This window comes from Ovis canadensis, chromosome 1, assembly GCF_042477335.2.
Source record: "Ovis canadensis isolate MfBH-ARS-UI-01 breed Bighorn chromosome 1, ARS-UI_OviCan_v2, whole genome shotgun sequence".
Lineage (NCBI taxonomy): Eukaryota > Metazoa > Chordata > Mammalia > Artiodactyla > Bovidae > Ovis > Ovis canadensis.
The window spans coordinates 222,339,024-222,356,129 of NC_091245.1; the positions used below are offsets into that span (position 1 = coordinate 222,339,024).

The 17,106-nt window shown below is 41.5% G+C and overlaps 1 long non-coding RNA gene across 1 annotated transcript in view; it reads right to left on the reverse strand.

The window, feature by feature from the left end:
- Positions 1–505: 505 nt before the first annotated feature.
- Positions 506–17,106, reverse strand: part of LOC138424259 (uncharacterized) — a 36,788-nt gene continuing 20,187 nt past the window's right edge. The window contains exon 3 of the long non-coding RNA XR_011250714.1: positions 506–1,925. This is a non-coding gene — a long non-coding RNA (uncharacterized lncRNA). The remainder of the gene's footprint in view (positions 1,926–17,106) is intronic.

The window sequence follows — 17,106 nt, forward strand, 5'->3', positions numbered from 1 at the left end:
TTAAGAAAAGGTGGCAAGAATACACAGAAGAACTATACAAAAAAGATTTTCATGACCCAGATAACCATGATGGTGTGATCACTCACCTAAGCCAGACATTCTGGAATTCAAAGTCAAGTGGGCCTTAGGAAGGATCACTATGAACAAAGCTAGTGGAGTTGATGAAATTGCAGCTGAGCTATTTCAAATCCTAAAAGATGATGCTGTGAAAGTGCCACACTCAATATGCCAGAAAATTTGGAAAACTCAGCAGTGGCCACAGGACTGGAAAAGGTCAGTTTTCATTCCAATCCCAAAGAAAGCCAGTGCCAAAGAATGTTCAAACTACTGCACAATTGCACTCATCTCACAGGCTAGCAAAGTAATGCTCAAAATTCTCCAAGCCAGGCTTCAATAGTATGTGAACCGTGAACATCCAGATATCCAAGCTGGATTTAGAAAAGGCAGAGGAACCAGAGATCAAATTTCCAATATCCACTGGGTCATTGAAAAAGCAAGACAGTTCTAGAAAAACATCTACTTCTGCTTTATTGACTACACCAAAGCCTTTGATTGTGTGGATCACAACAAACTATGGAAAATTCTTCAAGACACGGGAATACCAGACCACCTGACCTGCCTCCTGAGAAATGTGTATGCAAATCAAGAAGCAACAGTTAGAACAGGACATGGAACAACAGACTGGTTCCAAATCGGGAAAGGAGTACGTTGATGCTGCATATTGTCACCCTGCTTATTTAACTTATATGCAGAATACATCATGCAAAATGCCAGACTGGATGAATCACTATCTAGAATCAAGATTGCCAGGAGAAATATCAATAACCTCAGATATGCGAATGACACCACCCTTATGGCAAAAAGCAAAGAACTAAAGAGCCTCTTGATGAAAGTGAAAGAGGAGAGTGAAAAAGTTGGCTTAAGAGTCAACATTCAGAAAACTAAGATCATGGTATCCAGTTCCATCACTTCATGGCAAATAGATGAGGAAATAATGGAAACAGTGAAAGACTTGATTTTGGGGGGCTCCAAAATCACTGCAGATGGTGGTTGCAGCCATGAAATTAAAAGACGCTTACTCCTTGGGAGAAAAGTTATGACCAATCTAGATAGCATATTAAAAAGCAGAGACATTATTTTGCCTATAAAGGTCTGTCTAGTCAAAGCTATGGTTTTTCCAGTAGTCATGTATGGATGTGAGAGTTGGACTATAAAGAAAGCTAAGCACTGAAGAATTGATGCTTTTGAAATGTGGTGTTGGAGAAGAGTGTTAAGACTCCCCTGGACTGCAAAGAGATCCAACCAGTCCATCCTAAAGGAAATCAGTCCTGAGTAGTCATTGGAAGGACTGATGCTGAAGCTGGAATTCCAGCTCTTTGGCCACCTGATGAGAATAACTGACACACTGGAAAAGACCCTGATGCTGGGAAAGATTGAAAGTGGGAGGAGAGTGGAGTGACAGAGGATGAGATGGTTGGATGGCATCACTCATGTCCATCATCAATGGACATGAGTTTAAGTACGCTCTGGGTGTTGCTGATGGACAGTGAAGCCTGGCATGCTGCAGTCGATGGGGTCACAAAGAGTTGGACATGACTGAGCAACTGAACTGAACTGAGTGTTAAAAAACGTAGCTGAGATTCTTATGAAATCTGTTTTTGAATGAAGTTGCTGTTGCTGTTGTTGTTGTTTAGTCAGGTGTTGTGTTTTACTCTTTTGAAACCCAATGGAGTGTAGCTTGTCGGGCTCTTCTGTCCATAGAATTCTCCAGGCAAGAATAATGGCTGTTGCTGTTCAGTCACTGAGTCATGTCTGACTCCTTGTGGTTGCCATGTCCTTCTCCAGGGGATCTTCCTGACCCAGGGATCGACCTGCATCTCCTGCATCGGCAGGTGGATTCTTTACTACAGAGCCACCAAGGAATCCTGTTGAATGAAGACAGATTATTATTTCAAATGTAATTTCTCATGGGAAAAATTGCTACATTAGAGGTTAATTTCCTAAGTCAGCCTGCAGTACTTATTTAGTCCATAATAAAGTACAGAAACTGCAGATTTATGATTCACACTGGAGGAGAGAAATGTTCCAACACTTGTAATAAAACAAAACCAGAATAATATATCTTAATAATATATTGCTTTTATGTGTCTTGAATGCTGGTGGCTGAAGAAGCTAGAATTGATTAAAGAAGTACGACTTGGTGGGTGGATATTTCAATGTAAAGATTCCAATATGAACTTCCAGAAACTTTAAGGTCTTAATTTTTTTTTCATTGTGTTTAACTTCACTTGTAAACACATGATCATGGCTTACTTTAATTTTCTGTCTTTGGCATTAGTTCCATCGTTTCCAACTTTACCTGGAGTTGTTTCAGTTCAGTTCAGTTCAGTTCAGTCGCTCAGTCATGTCGGACTTTTTGTGACCCTATGGACCACAGCACACCAGGCCTTCCTGTCCATCACCAACTCCCAGAGTTCACCCAAACTCACGTCCATCAAGTCATTGATGCCATCCAGCCATCTCATCCTTGTCGTCACCTTCTCCTCTGCCCTCAATCTTTCCCAGCATCAGGGTCTTTTCAAATGAGTCAGCTCTTCACATCAGGTGGCCAAAGTATTGGAGTTTCGGCTTCAACATCAGTCCTTCCAATGAACACTCCTTCAGGATGGACTGGCTGGACCTCTTTGCGGTCCAAGGGACTCTCAAGAGTCTTTTCCAACACCACAGTTCAAAAGCATCAATTCTTCGGCACTCAGCTTTCTTTATAGTCCAAGTCTCACATCCGTACATGACTACTGGAAAAACCATAGCCTTGACTAGACGGACCTTTGTTTAGGTATTTACAAATATGAGAGGGGAAGGTGAGAAGGATATCGTAGTGGAAAAGTATATTTAAAAAGCCAGTCTCAAGATTACGGTGGAAAATAGAAGTCTCAGTGATTCAAAGGCATTTATTTTTTAAGTAGCTTCTTATCCAAGGCAACTAAATCTTGAAACAGCCTAGATTCCAAGTTTTACTTATAAAGGGCAGAAAAAGCAAAATAGTGAAAGACAGGGGTCAAAATTAGCAAGAGGTCAACAGTGAAAGAAGAGTGAGCAAAAAAGGGCCAGCATTCAACTTACCAAGAAATTAAATTAATTTTCCAGAACTGATAAGTCTCATACACTCTTATCATGCTGCTGCAATAAGATACTTCAAATGCCCATTGGGTAAAATGAAAAGTGATGAATCCTAACTATCAATACCATCATGGAAAGAAAAGTCAATTGGCAAGGGAAAGTTCTTCTTAGACCTTAATGGTTTCTCAATTACAGGCAAAAGGAACTCATTTGAAGGCAGAACTGAGTTTGGTGGCATTTGGAAGGCTATAAATATGAGACATTAGGGGGAAAAAAAAGAGTTGACCAAAGTAAATTACTTAAAATCTGAAATTACTGTACTATTGTTAAGGAACTCAATCTGAAAAAATTTAATGGGCCTGAAGATGTTAACATCAACAGTTGCTACACAATAGATAATAAATATCAGAGTAACAACTTAAAAGTCCCTCTTCCTTCCCCACTTAAAAGTCCCTCTTCCTTCTCCTATCCTTCTCCCCACCCCATCTCACCTCACAACAAACCCTCCAGTCTCAGATTCCTTCACAGATGAATTCTACCTAATATTTAAGAAGTAGATAATACCAGTTCTACACAAAATCTCAGAAAAACAAAAGAGGAGGAAATACTTCTCAACTCATTTCATAAGGCCTGCATTATCCTAATCTTAAAACTTAATAAACATACAATTAAAAACATTATACACCCATATCCTTCATGAAAATAGATGCAAAAGTCTTCAACAAATTATTAACAAATGGAATTTAGCAATATATGAAGACATGAAAGTGTCAGTCTTTCAGTCATGTCCAGCTCTTTGCAACCCCATGGACTGTAGCCCACCGGCTCCTCTATCTGAATGGATTCTTTACTGTCTGAGCCACCTGAGAATCGCATACATATATAAACAGAAAAAAATAGCTTGGCCTCTGGCATCTTTCCCGGGGGTGTCCAATATTAAGAAACCAAAAAGAAAAATCTTATGATCATTGTAATAGAAACAGGAAAAGCATTTATAAACTATAAGCCTATTTCTGATTTAAAATTCTCACCAAACTAAGAACCAAAGGGAACTTTCTTAATCTAACATAATATTCAATGGTGAAAGCTTGAATATTTTTTTCCGTAAGATAGGGAACAAGGCAAGGGTATTCACTCTACCCTTACATTCAACATTATACTCAAAGTCTGAGCCTGTATTATAAAGTAAGAAAAAGAACTAGGTGGCCTATAAAGTGGAAAGGAAGAAGCAAAACTGTCATTATTCACGGGCACCGTGATTGTCTATGTAGCAAACCTTAAGCCATCTAGAAAAAAACTGCTAGAATACATGAATTTGACAAGGTTGCAGGACACAAGATCAATAAATAAATCAATTATAATCTATGTACTAACAAAGAAAAATTTGACATTGAAATTTAAAGTTTCAATCACATCAAAAATATAAAATACTTAAATAAATTTAGTAATAATGTGCAAAACTTACACACTGAAAATTACAAAACATTGCTAGTAGAAATTAAAGAATCCCTAAGTAAATGAGGAAATACCTGTTTTGTTAAGTATCAATTTCCCCTAATTGGTCTAAAGCCTACACACAGAAACAAGAGCAGATTTTTCAGCAGTGACTTATAAGGGCTAATGTCCAAACAACACACAGAAATAAAACCATCTCAGAAGAAGACTGGATAGACAGCAGTGCAGAGGCCCCACGGCAACTAAAGCTTAGAGCTCAGACCCAACCAGAGCAGAAGGTGTTGGGGTGCTAAAGTGACTGAGACTGAAGTTTTCATCACCAATGAAGTGGAGGTTTAAAATAGATAGTAATTATGTCACAGAAAAATAAAGTTGGAACTCTTGGACCTCTGGGTTTATGGACATAACTGCAAATGATTACTATATAATGCCTAGAAATTATTTATGTGCCTGGTACAGAGCAGATCCTCAATGAATTTTTATTGAAAGGGTGAATAAATCTCACATTGGTCACCTTCAAGTTCTGAAATTCTTGTTTCCCACTAGGTGGCGTCCATTAGCTGGCATTCTTTACTTCCTGGATAGCTACAGGAATGGTTTCTAGTTTGCAGTTGGCAGGTCTTTTACTTCACTAAACTCTTATACATTTTCTTCTCACGCAAAACGACTGGGGTTTCCTCTCTAATTTTTCCCAAACTGCTTCTCTAACTGCTGAGGGAAAAGACTGAAGAATTTACCTTCAGTTCAGTTCAGTCACTCAGTCATGTCCAACTCTTTGTGACCCCATGAATCGCAGCACACCAGGCCTCCCTGTCCATCACCAACTTCCAGAGTTCACTCAGACTCACGTCCATCGAATCGGTGATGCCATCCAGCCATCTCGTCCCCTGTCATCCCCTTCTCCTCCTGCCCCCAATCCCTCCCAGCATCAGAGTCTTTTCCAATGAGTCAACTCTTCGCATGAGGTGGCCAAAGTACTGGAGTTTCAGCTTTAGCATCATTCCTTCCAAAGAAATCTCAGGGCTGATCTCCTTCAGAATGGACTGCTTGGATCTCCTTGCAGTCCAAGGGACTCTCAAGAGTCTTCTCCAACACCACAGTTCAAAAGCATCAATTCTTCGGTGCTCAGCCTTCTTCACAGTCCAACTCTCCCATCCATCCATGACCACTGGAAAAACCATAGCCTTGACTAGACGGACCTTAGTCGGCAAAGTAATGTCTCTGCTTTTGAATATACTATCTAGGTTGGTCATAACCTTTCTTCCAAGGAGTAAGTGTCTTTTAATTTCATGGCTGCAGTCACCATCTGCAGTGAATTTGGAGCCCAAAAAAATAAAGTCTGACACTGTTTCCACTGTTTCCCCATCTGTTTCGCATGAAGTGATGGGACCAGATGCCATGATCTTTGTTTTCTGAATGTTGAGCTTTAAGCCAACTTTTTCACTCTCCACTTTCACTTTTATCAAGAGCTCATTTAAATACCAGGGCAGCTGCAGTGAACACATCCATTTCACTTTCTTAAAATGTTCTTGGACGTAGACTTTGTAGTATTTTTCTCTCTTCTGCATATATTTCTCAGAGCTGTGTCACTTTTATTCTTCTCATCCCCATTTCTTCATCAGAAGTAACATTATATTTTAACTTAGTTTTTCTTAAGTTTTCTATTTAGAATTGTTTGAATTTTGGACAGGAACATAAGAAAACAGCTATACGAAATTCCAAAGAAACTAGACAGTCAATTAGAAAACAAAATGCAATTTAAAAATTTAGAACATTATCATATTTTTACCCTCTTGGGGGAGGGGGGAAACTGACAGAAAAATCTCAGTTACTTGAAGGGGAGTAAATGAAGGACTAGACAGATCAGCAAGAAATCTTGGAAAGAGTAGTGTGAAAAATACAGAGCTTAAACATGTTTAATTGGTAAAGCGTCTGCCTACAATGCAAGAGGCCCGGGTTCAATCCCTGGGTCGGGAAAATCTCCTGGAGAAGGAAATGCCAACCCACTCCAGTATTCTTGCCTGGAAAATTCCATGGACAGAGAAGCCTGGTAGTCTACAGTCCATGGGGTCGCAAAGAGTCGGACACAACTGAGCGACTTCACTTGCACCCTGGTAGAACATACAGATTATATCGCCGAATCATTCACGAGCTTTGTGGAATCTGGTAGTCTCTGAAGGTACTCGCTCTCCTTCTAATCAACATACTTTGCTGAGGCATCATCAGGCAATTTTTGTCACCCACAGATACCAGTGCCTGAAGATCATTCCCTGCTGATTCCCCAGCCATCTCTCCAGCCCAGAACGTACTCCCCAGACACAGACAATCTAGCGCACCTCCACCTGGAGGTCTCCCGTGGAACTAAAATTCAATAGGTTCAAAGCTTGACTCTTTCACCACCAGCAGCGCCCCCTGTAGTCCTGTCTGGACAATGACATCACCGTTCAGCAAGACAGAAACAGAAATTGTCCTCAAATCTTCCTTTTCCCCACCTGATGCCTAATCAGTCACTCAGTCCTGTCATTTGTATCTACCCTACCTTTCTTGTTTGCATCCTTCCACTCTGTTCCTAATACCTTTCTCTTGTTTTAACATTTATCAACTCTCACTAGGAGTAATGTTGCAAGCTCTGAAATTTCCCTGTCTCACCATCCTCCACCTCCTCATCCACTGTCCCTAGACTGATTTTTCTAAAACGCAAGGGTAACCACATGACTAACTCCTTTGTTTAAAACTCTGTTCCATCCGTAGAACAGAAGCCCAAAGCCCTGAATCAGCGCTTTCCTCCTATGCATCATCTACCACTGCTCCTGACCAGAACGCCGCTTTTTTTTTTTTTATTTATTTGGCCGCACAGGGTCTTAGTTGCAGCTTTTGAGATGTTTAGTTGTGGCATGTGGGATCTAGTTCCTTGACCAGGGATCGAACCTGGGCCTTCTGCTTTGCGAGTGTGGAGTCTTAGCCACTGGACCACCAGGGAAGTCCCATGAAGGCTGCATTTCAGCTTTCAAAATCACTTACATTCACAAAGGGGCTCTACTCTTTCATGTTCTCTGCTTTTATTAATGTTCATGCTATATCCTTTGTCTGGAATTCCTCTCTCCTCCTTTTCCCATATTCATCCAGAATATTCTTGATCATTCTTTAAGACCCAGGTCATCCTCTAAATTGAGCATTCCTTCCTCTGTTTTCTCCTGATATCCAGTACATAAATCTACTACAGTGTCATTACATTATAATGCCTATACTGTGAATTCCCTGCTAGCAGGGACTGATCCTCATTTTTGTGATCTTTAGTGACAAGCTCTGTGCCTGGCCTTATTTAGTCCTCAGAATATCTCAAATAATGAAAGAATGAAGAGGCAGGATATTAATTATCAAAATTTACTGACCACTTGAGACAAGCACTGTGCTCAAACTTTATAAACATTGTCTCATTTAATTCAACAGCCCAGTGAGGTAAGTTCTATATTTATTTTATTTTGCAGATAATAAGCTTCAGGAAGTTAAGAAATATATGCAAAATCAATATATGCAAATGAAAAGCTTAGATTCTCTGCTTCTCTTCCTGACCAGAGCTCAATCTCTTATATATGCCACTTAACTTCAAATGTATGCTACTTCCATAGGAACTAAATACAAGGAAATACTATTCTATCAAAAAATTTTTTTTAAGGTCGTGGATTAGGCAAGCTGGCTACTTAAGAGTTTTATACTGATTCCAAGAAAAAAAGCAAAAATGATTCTCAAGCATGGTTTGTGAACACTTACTGAAAGGAGTCTTACTAATGTCCTTGGGTATTACCAGGAAGAAGTATGATTTCGTTAAGAACAAGGAATCCCAAAGCATCTTCCTTCCCTTCTAGAAGACAGGATTACTTGACAAGAAAACCAAGGAACTGTGACTCCCCAGTATCCTCCCCAGCCCCAGCCATTGTATAGCAGCCTTGCCATTTTGGGTGTTGACCCAAGCTTCAGGAGTGAGTACTATCAAGTCTAAACCGTGTTTCTCTAAGCATTGCTGTGTAGGGCACTGTCTGCAGTGCTTGATAAAAATTCAATTTCCTATTTCCATGCTGAGAGATTCTGAATCAGTGAGTTTGGTGCCAAGGAATCTGCATCCAGTGGAATCCGATAGACCAGAGTCACTTTTCAGAAACATGTCTGCAAACCAACCATGTATTCCCATCCCTTTGCCAATTCTGGTGATGGTTTGGTCCCTAAGTTGTATCTGACTTCTGGTGACCCCATGGACTGTAGCTCACCAGGCTCCTCTATCCATGGGATTCTCCAGGCAGGAATACTGGAGTGGGTTGCTATTTCGTTCTCTAGGGGGATCTTCCTTACTCAGGGATTGAACTCGGGTCTCCCGCACTGTAGGTAGATTCTTTACCAAGGAGCCACAAGGGAAGCCCTTTGCCAAGGGCTTTGACTGGGTTAAGCCAGTCAAAGTCAGGTTTCATCCTGGCAGAGGTCACTGGTCTAGGTGTAGGTGCCAGGGTGACCAACGGTCCCTGCTTGCCCAGGACTTTCCTGGTTTTAGCACTGAAAGTCCCACATCCTGGGACTCCCCTCACTTCCAAGCACATCAGGATTGCTGGTCACTGTAAAAGTGATATAGGAGGTTGTCCTAGTCAAACTGAAAGAATAGTCTTCTATTCACACTTTCTCCCCTTCCCACCCTCTTTCTTGGACACAGACAAGGAAGCACGCTATCCCCATGGCTGTTGGCAGCCAGCTTATATCCACAAAGGAAACTGGCCTGGGGACAAGACACGGAGAAGGTAAACTCTAAACAGCAGAACAGTCTGAGCCTTGGTTGTGCTGTGCCTGGAGCCCTCCCTACCTCTGTGCACAAATAAATGTCCTTATTGTTTATTCCAGGCTGATTCAGAGTTCCACCCTTGCAGGCACAAACATCCTAACCAGAACACTTTGGCAAATTATGATGTTAGAAAGAAATATGACCAAGTTCCTTTTAGACAAAACAAAGATGTGAACTAAAAAATAAGACATAGGGTAAATCTGTCACTTTTGAATGTGTGTAAGGAATTCCTCTGGATTCTGTCTCATTGAAAGTTATGGGGGAAATGTGTGAAAACCTGAGTCAAGATACCCAATATTCTCTAAGAGTTGGCGCAATGGCCTAAACCTAACAAGATGAAATTTAATAACCATAAATGTAAAGCCCTACATTTAGGCCCCAAACAGTAATTAATTTTACAAGTACAACATGGCGGAAACAGGATTTAAGAGCAGCACGTGTGAAAGATTTAGGGATTTTTGGTCGACAGTGAATTCAACATAAGCCCAAGTTGTGATGTGGTTGCCAAAAATGCTTATGTGATTGTAGGCTGCCTTACAAATGTGTAACAAAGATTTCCCCCAGGCCACACCAGCCTCAGTAACCTTTAACAGAACAGGGGTTTTCTGCTTCTCCAACCACCTGAGTTCTCCTGTTCAGACTGTGGGAATTCTAGATGCCCTTCCTCTACCAAATCTTTCTGGGAATCTTTAAACTAGTACCTTTCTTTTCTTTTTGGACATTATTTTATCCCTGTATTAAGCTGGCTGTCTGCTTTTTACATTCTTCTATTTAAGCTACTAAGTGAAAAGTGAAAGTGTTAGTCGCTCAGTCATGTCCAGCTCTTTGGGATCCCATGGACTGTAGTCTGCCAGGCTTCTCTTTCCATGGAATTCTCCAGGCAAGAATACAGGAGTGGGTAGCCATTCTCTTCTCCAGGAGATCTTCCCTACCCAGTGACTGAACCTGGGTCTCTTGTATTGCAGGCAGATTCTTTACCATCTGAGCCACCAGGGAAGCTCCATTAAGCTACTGAACACTGAAGGAAATCAGATAAATAACAGCACTAACTACTCTTCTCGCTATCCCCAGCCAGGTCCTCCACACTTTTCAACAGTCCTTCATTAGCCTTAGACGTAGCTGTGCCTTCTTCCTCATTAACTTTCTTCCTTTCCTCAAGGCCCACACCTCACTTCCTGGGGATGGCCTAGCCTCTTTCTTCATGAAAACAATAACCTGCATTAAAATAGCCCTTGCTTAATGAACTTATTTGCAAAACAGAAACGGAGTTATGGATATAGAAAATAAATATGTTTATTTGGAGATAAAAGGGGGGATAAATTAGAAGATTGGGACTGACATAAACACATTACTATATATAAAATGGGCTTCCCTGGTGGTTCAGCAGTATAGAATCAGCAGTGCAGAAGATGGCTGCTAGGTCTCTGGGTTGGGAAGATCCCCTGGAGGAGGGCATGGCAACCCACTCCAGTATTCTTGCCTGAAGAATCCCATGGACAGAGGAGCCTGGTGGGCTAGAGTCCATTGGGTCACACAGAATTGGATATGACTGTAGCAACTGAGGATGCATGCAGATACATAAAATAGATAACTAATAAGGACCCGCTCTACTCAATACTCTGTAATGGCCTATAAATGAAAATAATATAAAAAAGAGTGGATATATGTATGTGTATAACTGATTTCGCTTTGCTGTATAACCTAAAACTACACAACACTGTCAATCAACCATGTATGTGTATGTGTTGGTTGTTCAGTCTTGTCCAACTCTCTGCGGCTCCATGGACTGTAGCCCACCCGGCTCCTCTGTCCATGGGATATTCCCCAATAAAAATTTTTAAAAAGTTAACCCTGGCTTTCATCTGCCCTCTCAGGACCTCAGCCACCGAAGGTTAATAAAGCTTCTTCTTCAACAGTTAACCAAATAAAACTCTCTTCTGAAAACTGACTCACATAACTGACTGCTCCAGAATCTGCTTCCTGAATTTAGCCATCGTGCCTTAGTTCAGTCATGAACCCAGGCCCCAGATGAGTCTGGGTAACTGGATAACCCGGGGCCAGTAGACAGGAAGTCAAATGCCTGACTTTGCCCCTTGGTGTCTCTCTTGCCTGACCTCCTACCTAGCAGAAAGGGCTCTCCCTGTCTTCGCTGCTGCTCTGTGTCCAACACTTCTCACCTCTCCAGAGCTTGTTTCTCTCCAGAATTTTCATCTTCTCTCTTTGGGCGTTTTTTTCTTTTTTTTCTAGATAGACAGGCGCAAGTCTTTCCAACCCCTCCAAAAATAATAAAATAAGATATTAAAAAAATGTATTTTAACCCAGTAGAACAAACTAATAAAAAGGCACCCCAGAGTAGAATTCAATATGAATCCTCCTCCATAAGTGAGCTCACAGATTTCTTCTTTGAGTATTGTTAGTGGGATTGGCTAGGCGGGTGGTTAAGGGGAGAACAGGCGGTTCAATGTGAGGAGTACAGTGACATGAACAGAAAGAGGGGCCCAGGGTGTATTTCCCTGCTTCTCCTCCTTCTCCAGTGTTGGAGCTGGGTCGCAGAAAAAGAGGGCATGAGGTCAGTCCCCAGAGCCTGTGCTCCCAGACTTCAGCCCATGTGAGTGCACATTCAGCCCCTTCTGTCTGTTCCTGGGGCTCAGCACTGACACGGCGTTGTTCTCTTCAGTTCCTGGGACTCCACTGAAGGTCACCTGCATCCCATCATGGACCCTGGTTCAGTCTTACTGCCCTCAGCTTAGGTTTTCCAGCGTCGCCATGCTGGTGCCGTCGTTAGCTTTTGCCCAGCTTTCCAAGGCCCCACCCCTTCTCTCCTCCACAAACTTTGTGTTCCACTCCTTACCTTAATCTATGGAAATCTTTCACACTGAAGTCCCCAATGAAAACATTGTTGCTTGATTCAATTAACATTCTCTGGGTCCTTTATTCTTGAATTCTCTACAATATTCAATGCTAGCATCATCTTTTCTTGAAAGTTTTCTTCCTTGGCTCCTGTTGAGATCACTTACGAAAGCCCTCTTTCTACTTCCCAGCTCATTTAATCTCAATCTCCCCAGCTTCCATCTCTTATTCCCTCAAGTATTGGTGTTTCCAAGGTTCTGGGCTTTTCCCTCTTCCTTATTCTCTCCCCTACACTGCCCAATTCTTGAATGATTGTATCCAGCCCATGGTCTCAACCACCACCTATAGACTACCAACTTCCAAAGCTACATTTTTTATCTACCTCTTTTCTGAGTTCCCAAGCCATTTACCCCCTAAATATATGTCAGCTATCCAGTAAGATGCTTCAAATTCAACGTGTGCAAAATTGAACCCCAAATCATGCCCCCTCAACCCCAGCACTAGGTCTTTTCCTCCTGTGTTAATGACACTGTGTTTAAGACCTGGGTGACTTCAGAACTCTCTTTCTGCCACTCACCCACATTTCTTCTGTGAGTTAAAACCTCATATCTTCTCTAAAGGTTCAACTTGGTAATGACTTTATCACTGTCTAGATGACAGGAACACCCTCCTTTAAGATCTCCTTACCTCCACCTAATGCCCTTCCCTCTCCCCACTACTATTAGTACACTATTAGCTATTCTCCTCACTATTACCAGATAATTTTTTTTTCCTAATGCTATGATTACCTCATATCTTTGCTTGAAGTCCTTTAGTAGCGGCTTCTCACAGACTTCAGGACAAATGCCAAATCCTTTATTATCAACTGTAATACTATTTTGGGGGGCTCCAAAATCACTGAAGGTGGTGTTTGCAGCCATGAAATTAAAAGACGCTTACTCCTTGGAAGGAAAGTTATGACCAACCTAGATAGCATATTCAAAAGCAGAGACATTACCTTGCCAACAAAGGTCTGTCTAGTCAAGGCTATGGTTTTTCCAGTAGTCATGTATGGATGTGAGAGTTGGACTGTGAAGAAAGCTGAGCACTGAAGAATTGATGCTTTTGAACTGTGGTGTTGGAGAAGACTCTTGAGAGTCCCTTGGACTGCAAGGAGATCCAAACATTCCATCCTAAAGGAGATCAGTTCTGGGTGTACATTGGAAGGACTGATGTTGAAGCTGAAACTCCAATATTTTGGCTACCTCATGCAAAGAGTTGACTCATTGGAAAAGACTCTGATGCTGGGAGGGATTGGGGGCAGGAGGAGAAGGGAACGGCAGAGGATGAGATGGCTGGATGGCATCACCAACTTGATGGACATGAGTTTGGGTAAACTCTGGGAGTTGGTGATGGACAGGGAGGCCTGGCTTGCTGCGATTCATGGGGTCACAGAGAATCGGCCACGACTGAGCGACTGAACTGAACTGAACTGATAATACTGTTATCTGCTCTTGCTTCCCTTTCAAACCTATTTATGAGCACTTTTCAACTCAGTCCTTATGCTATAGCAACAACAAGAAGTTACAGTTCTAAGTACCATGAAAATAATCTAGTACTATGAATGAATAAGTATGTCATTCAATTGGAGAAAATGCCTTCCTTCCTTTAAAAGAAGTCAGCAACCTCAAACATCCTGGTTAACTGCATACCTATATGTTTCTTTCAACACTAGGTTGTGTGATTTTAAAGGCAGTAGTGGGTTTTTTTTTTTTTTAGTATTTCTATCTCTCATACAATCTGGCCTATTGTACTGTCCAATAAATGAATGGAAGCAAAAACAAAAGAGAGAGAAAGAGAAAGGGAAAAATTGAAAAGGCAGAAGTACAGGAGAAAAAGGAAGTAAAAAAGAGAAGAAAGAAAGGAAGGGATAAGAAGAAGGAAAGGAAGGAGGAAGAAAAGACAGGCTGTTCTTGGAAGCACTATTTTACAATTGCTTTCAAATCATATTCTGCTGTTGGCCTGTCACTGTCTGTCTTAGAAACACACCAAGCTCCTAAAGCTTACCATATAATTTTTTTAAGTTAAGGAAACTTATAAGAGAATTTTTATTTGAAACACAGAAAGAATATTTGCCCTGAAGCATCTAAGAGTCTTTTTGGAAAGCAAGCATCTAGGCATTTTGCAGACAGCTGGGGATTTTTTGAAGAAAAGGAATTGAGCAGAATTATTAGTCTTGTGTCTCATTAATATTTAAACCAGGTATATCTTTAGCAATCAGGACTGAGAATAGTACAATTCCTCTGTCTTCTAATTGACTATTCCAAACATGCTAAACTCCCAATCTAGGCAGAATCAGGAGCCTGGAGTAAGAACTGCTGCAAGATTGAACAAGGTTAGATTCCATTCTTCTAGGTTCCTTATCTATAACTCACACCATGTAAGAGCCCTTTTCCTTTGTCTCAAGAGCTTCATTTTTCCCTCAGCCGATATTTGGGACATAGGACATCTTGGATAATGGGAAAGGGATCTGAGTGCCAAGGTTTCCCAGAAAATTCCCTGTTGCCAAAAGGCCTGTCATTAGATGCCAGCAGCTCATATAAAGATAAGAGGATTTCCCAGGAGAAACTCCATGGACTGAGCTGAAAATCCTTGGGATTGAGATAACGTGTACTCTCCCCCAGGAGTAGTCATGTAATTTGGGATGTTGGAAGTGAAAATATTACATTTCTGGCCTATAAGACCTTGGCCAGAAATGTGTATTTTCAAGAGGTTTGGTTTGTTACATTGCTTTATCTCTTGTTTATGAGGAAGAAACAGAGAGGAAAGTCCACAAATGGCTCAGTGAACTACAATCGATGTAGGAAAATATGGCTGTAAATGGCATAAAAAAAGTGACTCAGGTCAAGGAGGGGAATGGGCGGTAGGAGCCAGGGTGTCTTAGCTGGAGTGGGAAGGACGTTGGACTTGACTCTGTAGGCAGCGAGAAACTATTCATTGCAAGATTTTAAGCTCAAAAGTGAAACAGGTCTAATTTGGGAAAGGAATTCTGGCAGCAAGTAGAAGAAAGAGAATGAATACCAGGAGATCCATTAGAAGGTTTTGGCAATAATCCAGAGTAGGTATTGAGCTGTGTGCTTGTGCTGAGTCAGTCAGGCATGCCTTACTCTTTGATACCCCATGGAGTGTAGCCTGCCAGGCTCCTCTGTCCATGCAATTTTCCAGGCAAGACTACTGGAATGGGTTGTCATTTTCCCACTTCAGGGGATCTTCCTGACCCAGGGATCGAACACTGTCTCCTGTGTCTCCTGCATTACAGGCGGATATTTTACCTGCTGAGCCATCACGGAAGCCCACCAGAGTAGGTATAATAGAGTCCAAGTTAAAACAGCAAAAAAATGAAGAGAGAATGGCAAAAACTAAGCAAGAGAAATACTGTTGGAAGCAGGAGAACTTTCCCTCAGTTCACTTGACTCCAACCAAGTTGTCTAATTTTAGGAACTGCTCCCCACCCTTACAAGAGTGCAGGGTAGCAATTTTTCTTTTTTTTTAACACACTCTACATATCTCTGCATTTAAAGCAGAACTTCTCACCAGTACTGTCCATTAGCAGCACCTTTGAAGCCTTTAACATTAATGATTCCTGGGCACTGTGCCACTTTCTCTCCCTATTGCCAATTCCATTGGGCACTCTTAGTCAGCAAAATCACTGCTTTAAAATGAAATCACATCAACAAATAGGTGCTCCAGACATTAAAAAGATAAATACTCCTTAACTCTTCAGTGGCTTCATCACACCATGCCTCTTTAAATTGTCCCAATACAAAAATAAGCAACATATTTTGCCTGTTAAATGTACTTCCTATTCTATGGTTATTTATAATGTTCTGTTGACTGCTTATGACACATTTGTTTTTGGATACAATTGAAAGAAAAGTCAGTGAAGATAATGGAAAACATAAACTTTCCAGATTACTAAAATGATTTCATATTAAATAACAGGATTATTCAGTCATTCTTTCAGCTGATGCCCATCAGAATTACATCTGGTGAGTGTTAAACATTTGCCTTCTGGGATCTGTCTCCATAGTTTCTTATCCAATAGGAGTAGGGAAGGAGCCAGAAACTGAATCGTGCTTAGCTTCCCCAAGTACTTCTGATATTGGTGGCCCATTTGGGTCATGCTTTGGGAAAATGAACTCTCTGTTTTGTACTTGGTTCATAGTATATCATTAAAATGTATCCAACTTTTGTCTCATCTATAAAGATTTTTGATTCCTTCCTCCCTCACTGAATTCTGAGCTTTCCCAATGGCTCATCGGGTAGAGAATCTGCCTACAATTCAGGAGACACAGGAAATGCAGGTTCAGTCCTGCATCTGATTGGAAAGATCCCCTGGAGAAAAGAATGTCTATCCACTCCAGTATTGCCCAGAGAATCCCACGGACAGAGGAGTGTGGTGGGGTACAGTCCACGGGGTCTCAAAGAGTCAGACACAACTGAGTGACTAACACACAACAAATTTACTGAATCCAGATGTCATTAGTCTGGAAATTAGACTCATCAAAACTATCCAGAGACTGATGGCAGTCAGCATTATGGGGGCTTGAAAAGCTCTTTTTGTTTCTCCTTTTCAATCTGCAACCCTAAAAGATCTGGAATTCAACAGAGGTTCCTTGCCCCATCCACCAGGACACCAGAGACAGCCACACATCTGTGTACCTGAAGGTGGGTGGACTGGAATGCATGGAGGAGGCAGAACCGAGAAGCAGTGGAGGCAAACCCAGTCCACAATCCTGGACTCTCCTGGCAGTGGCTGAGCCTGTAGCCCCAGAGAGCCCCAATAGCGGTAGGGGAAGCAGTGCACGCTACCCCAG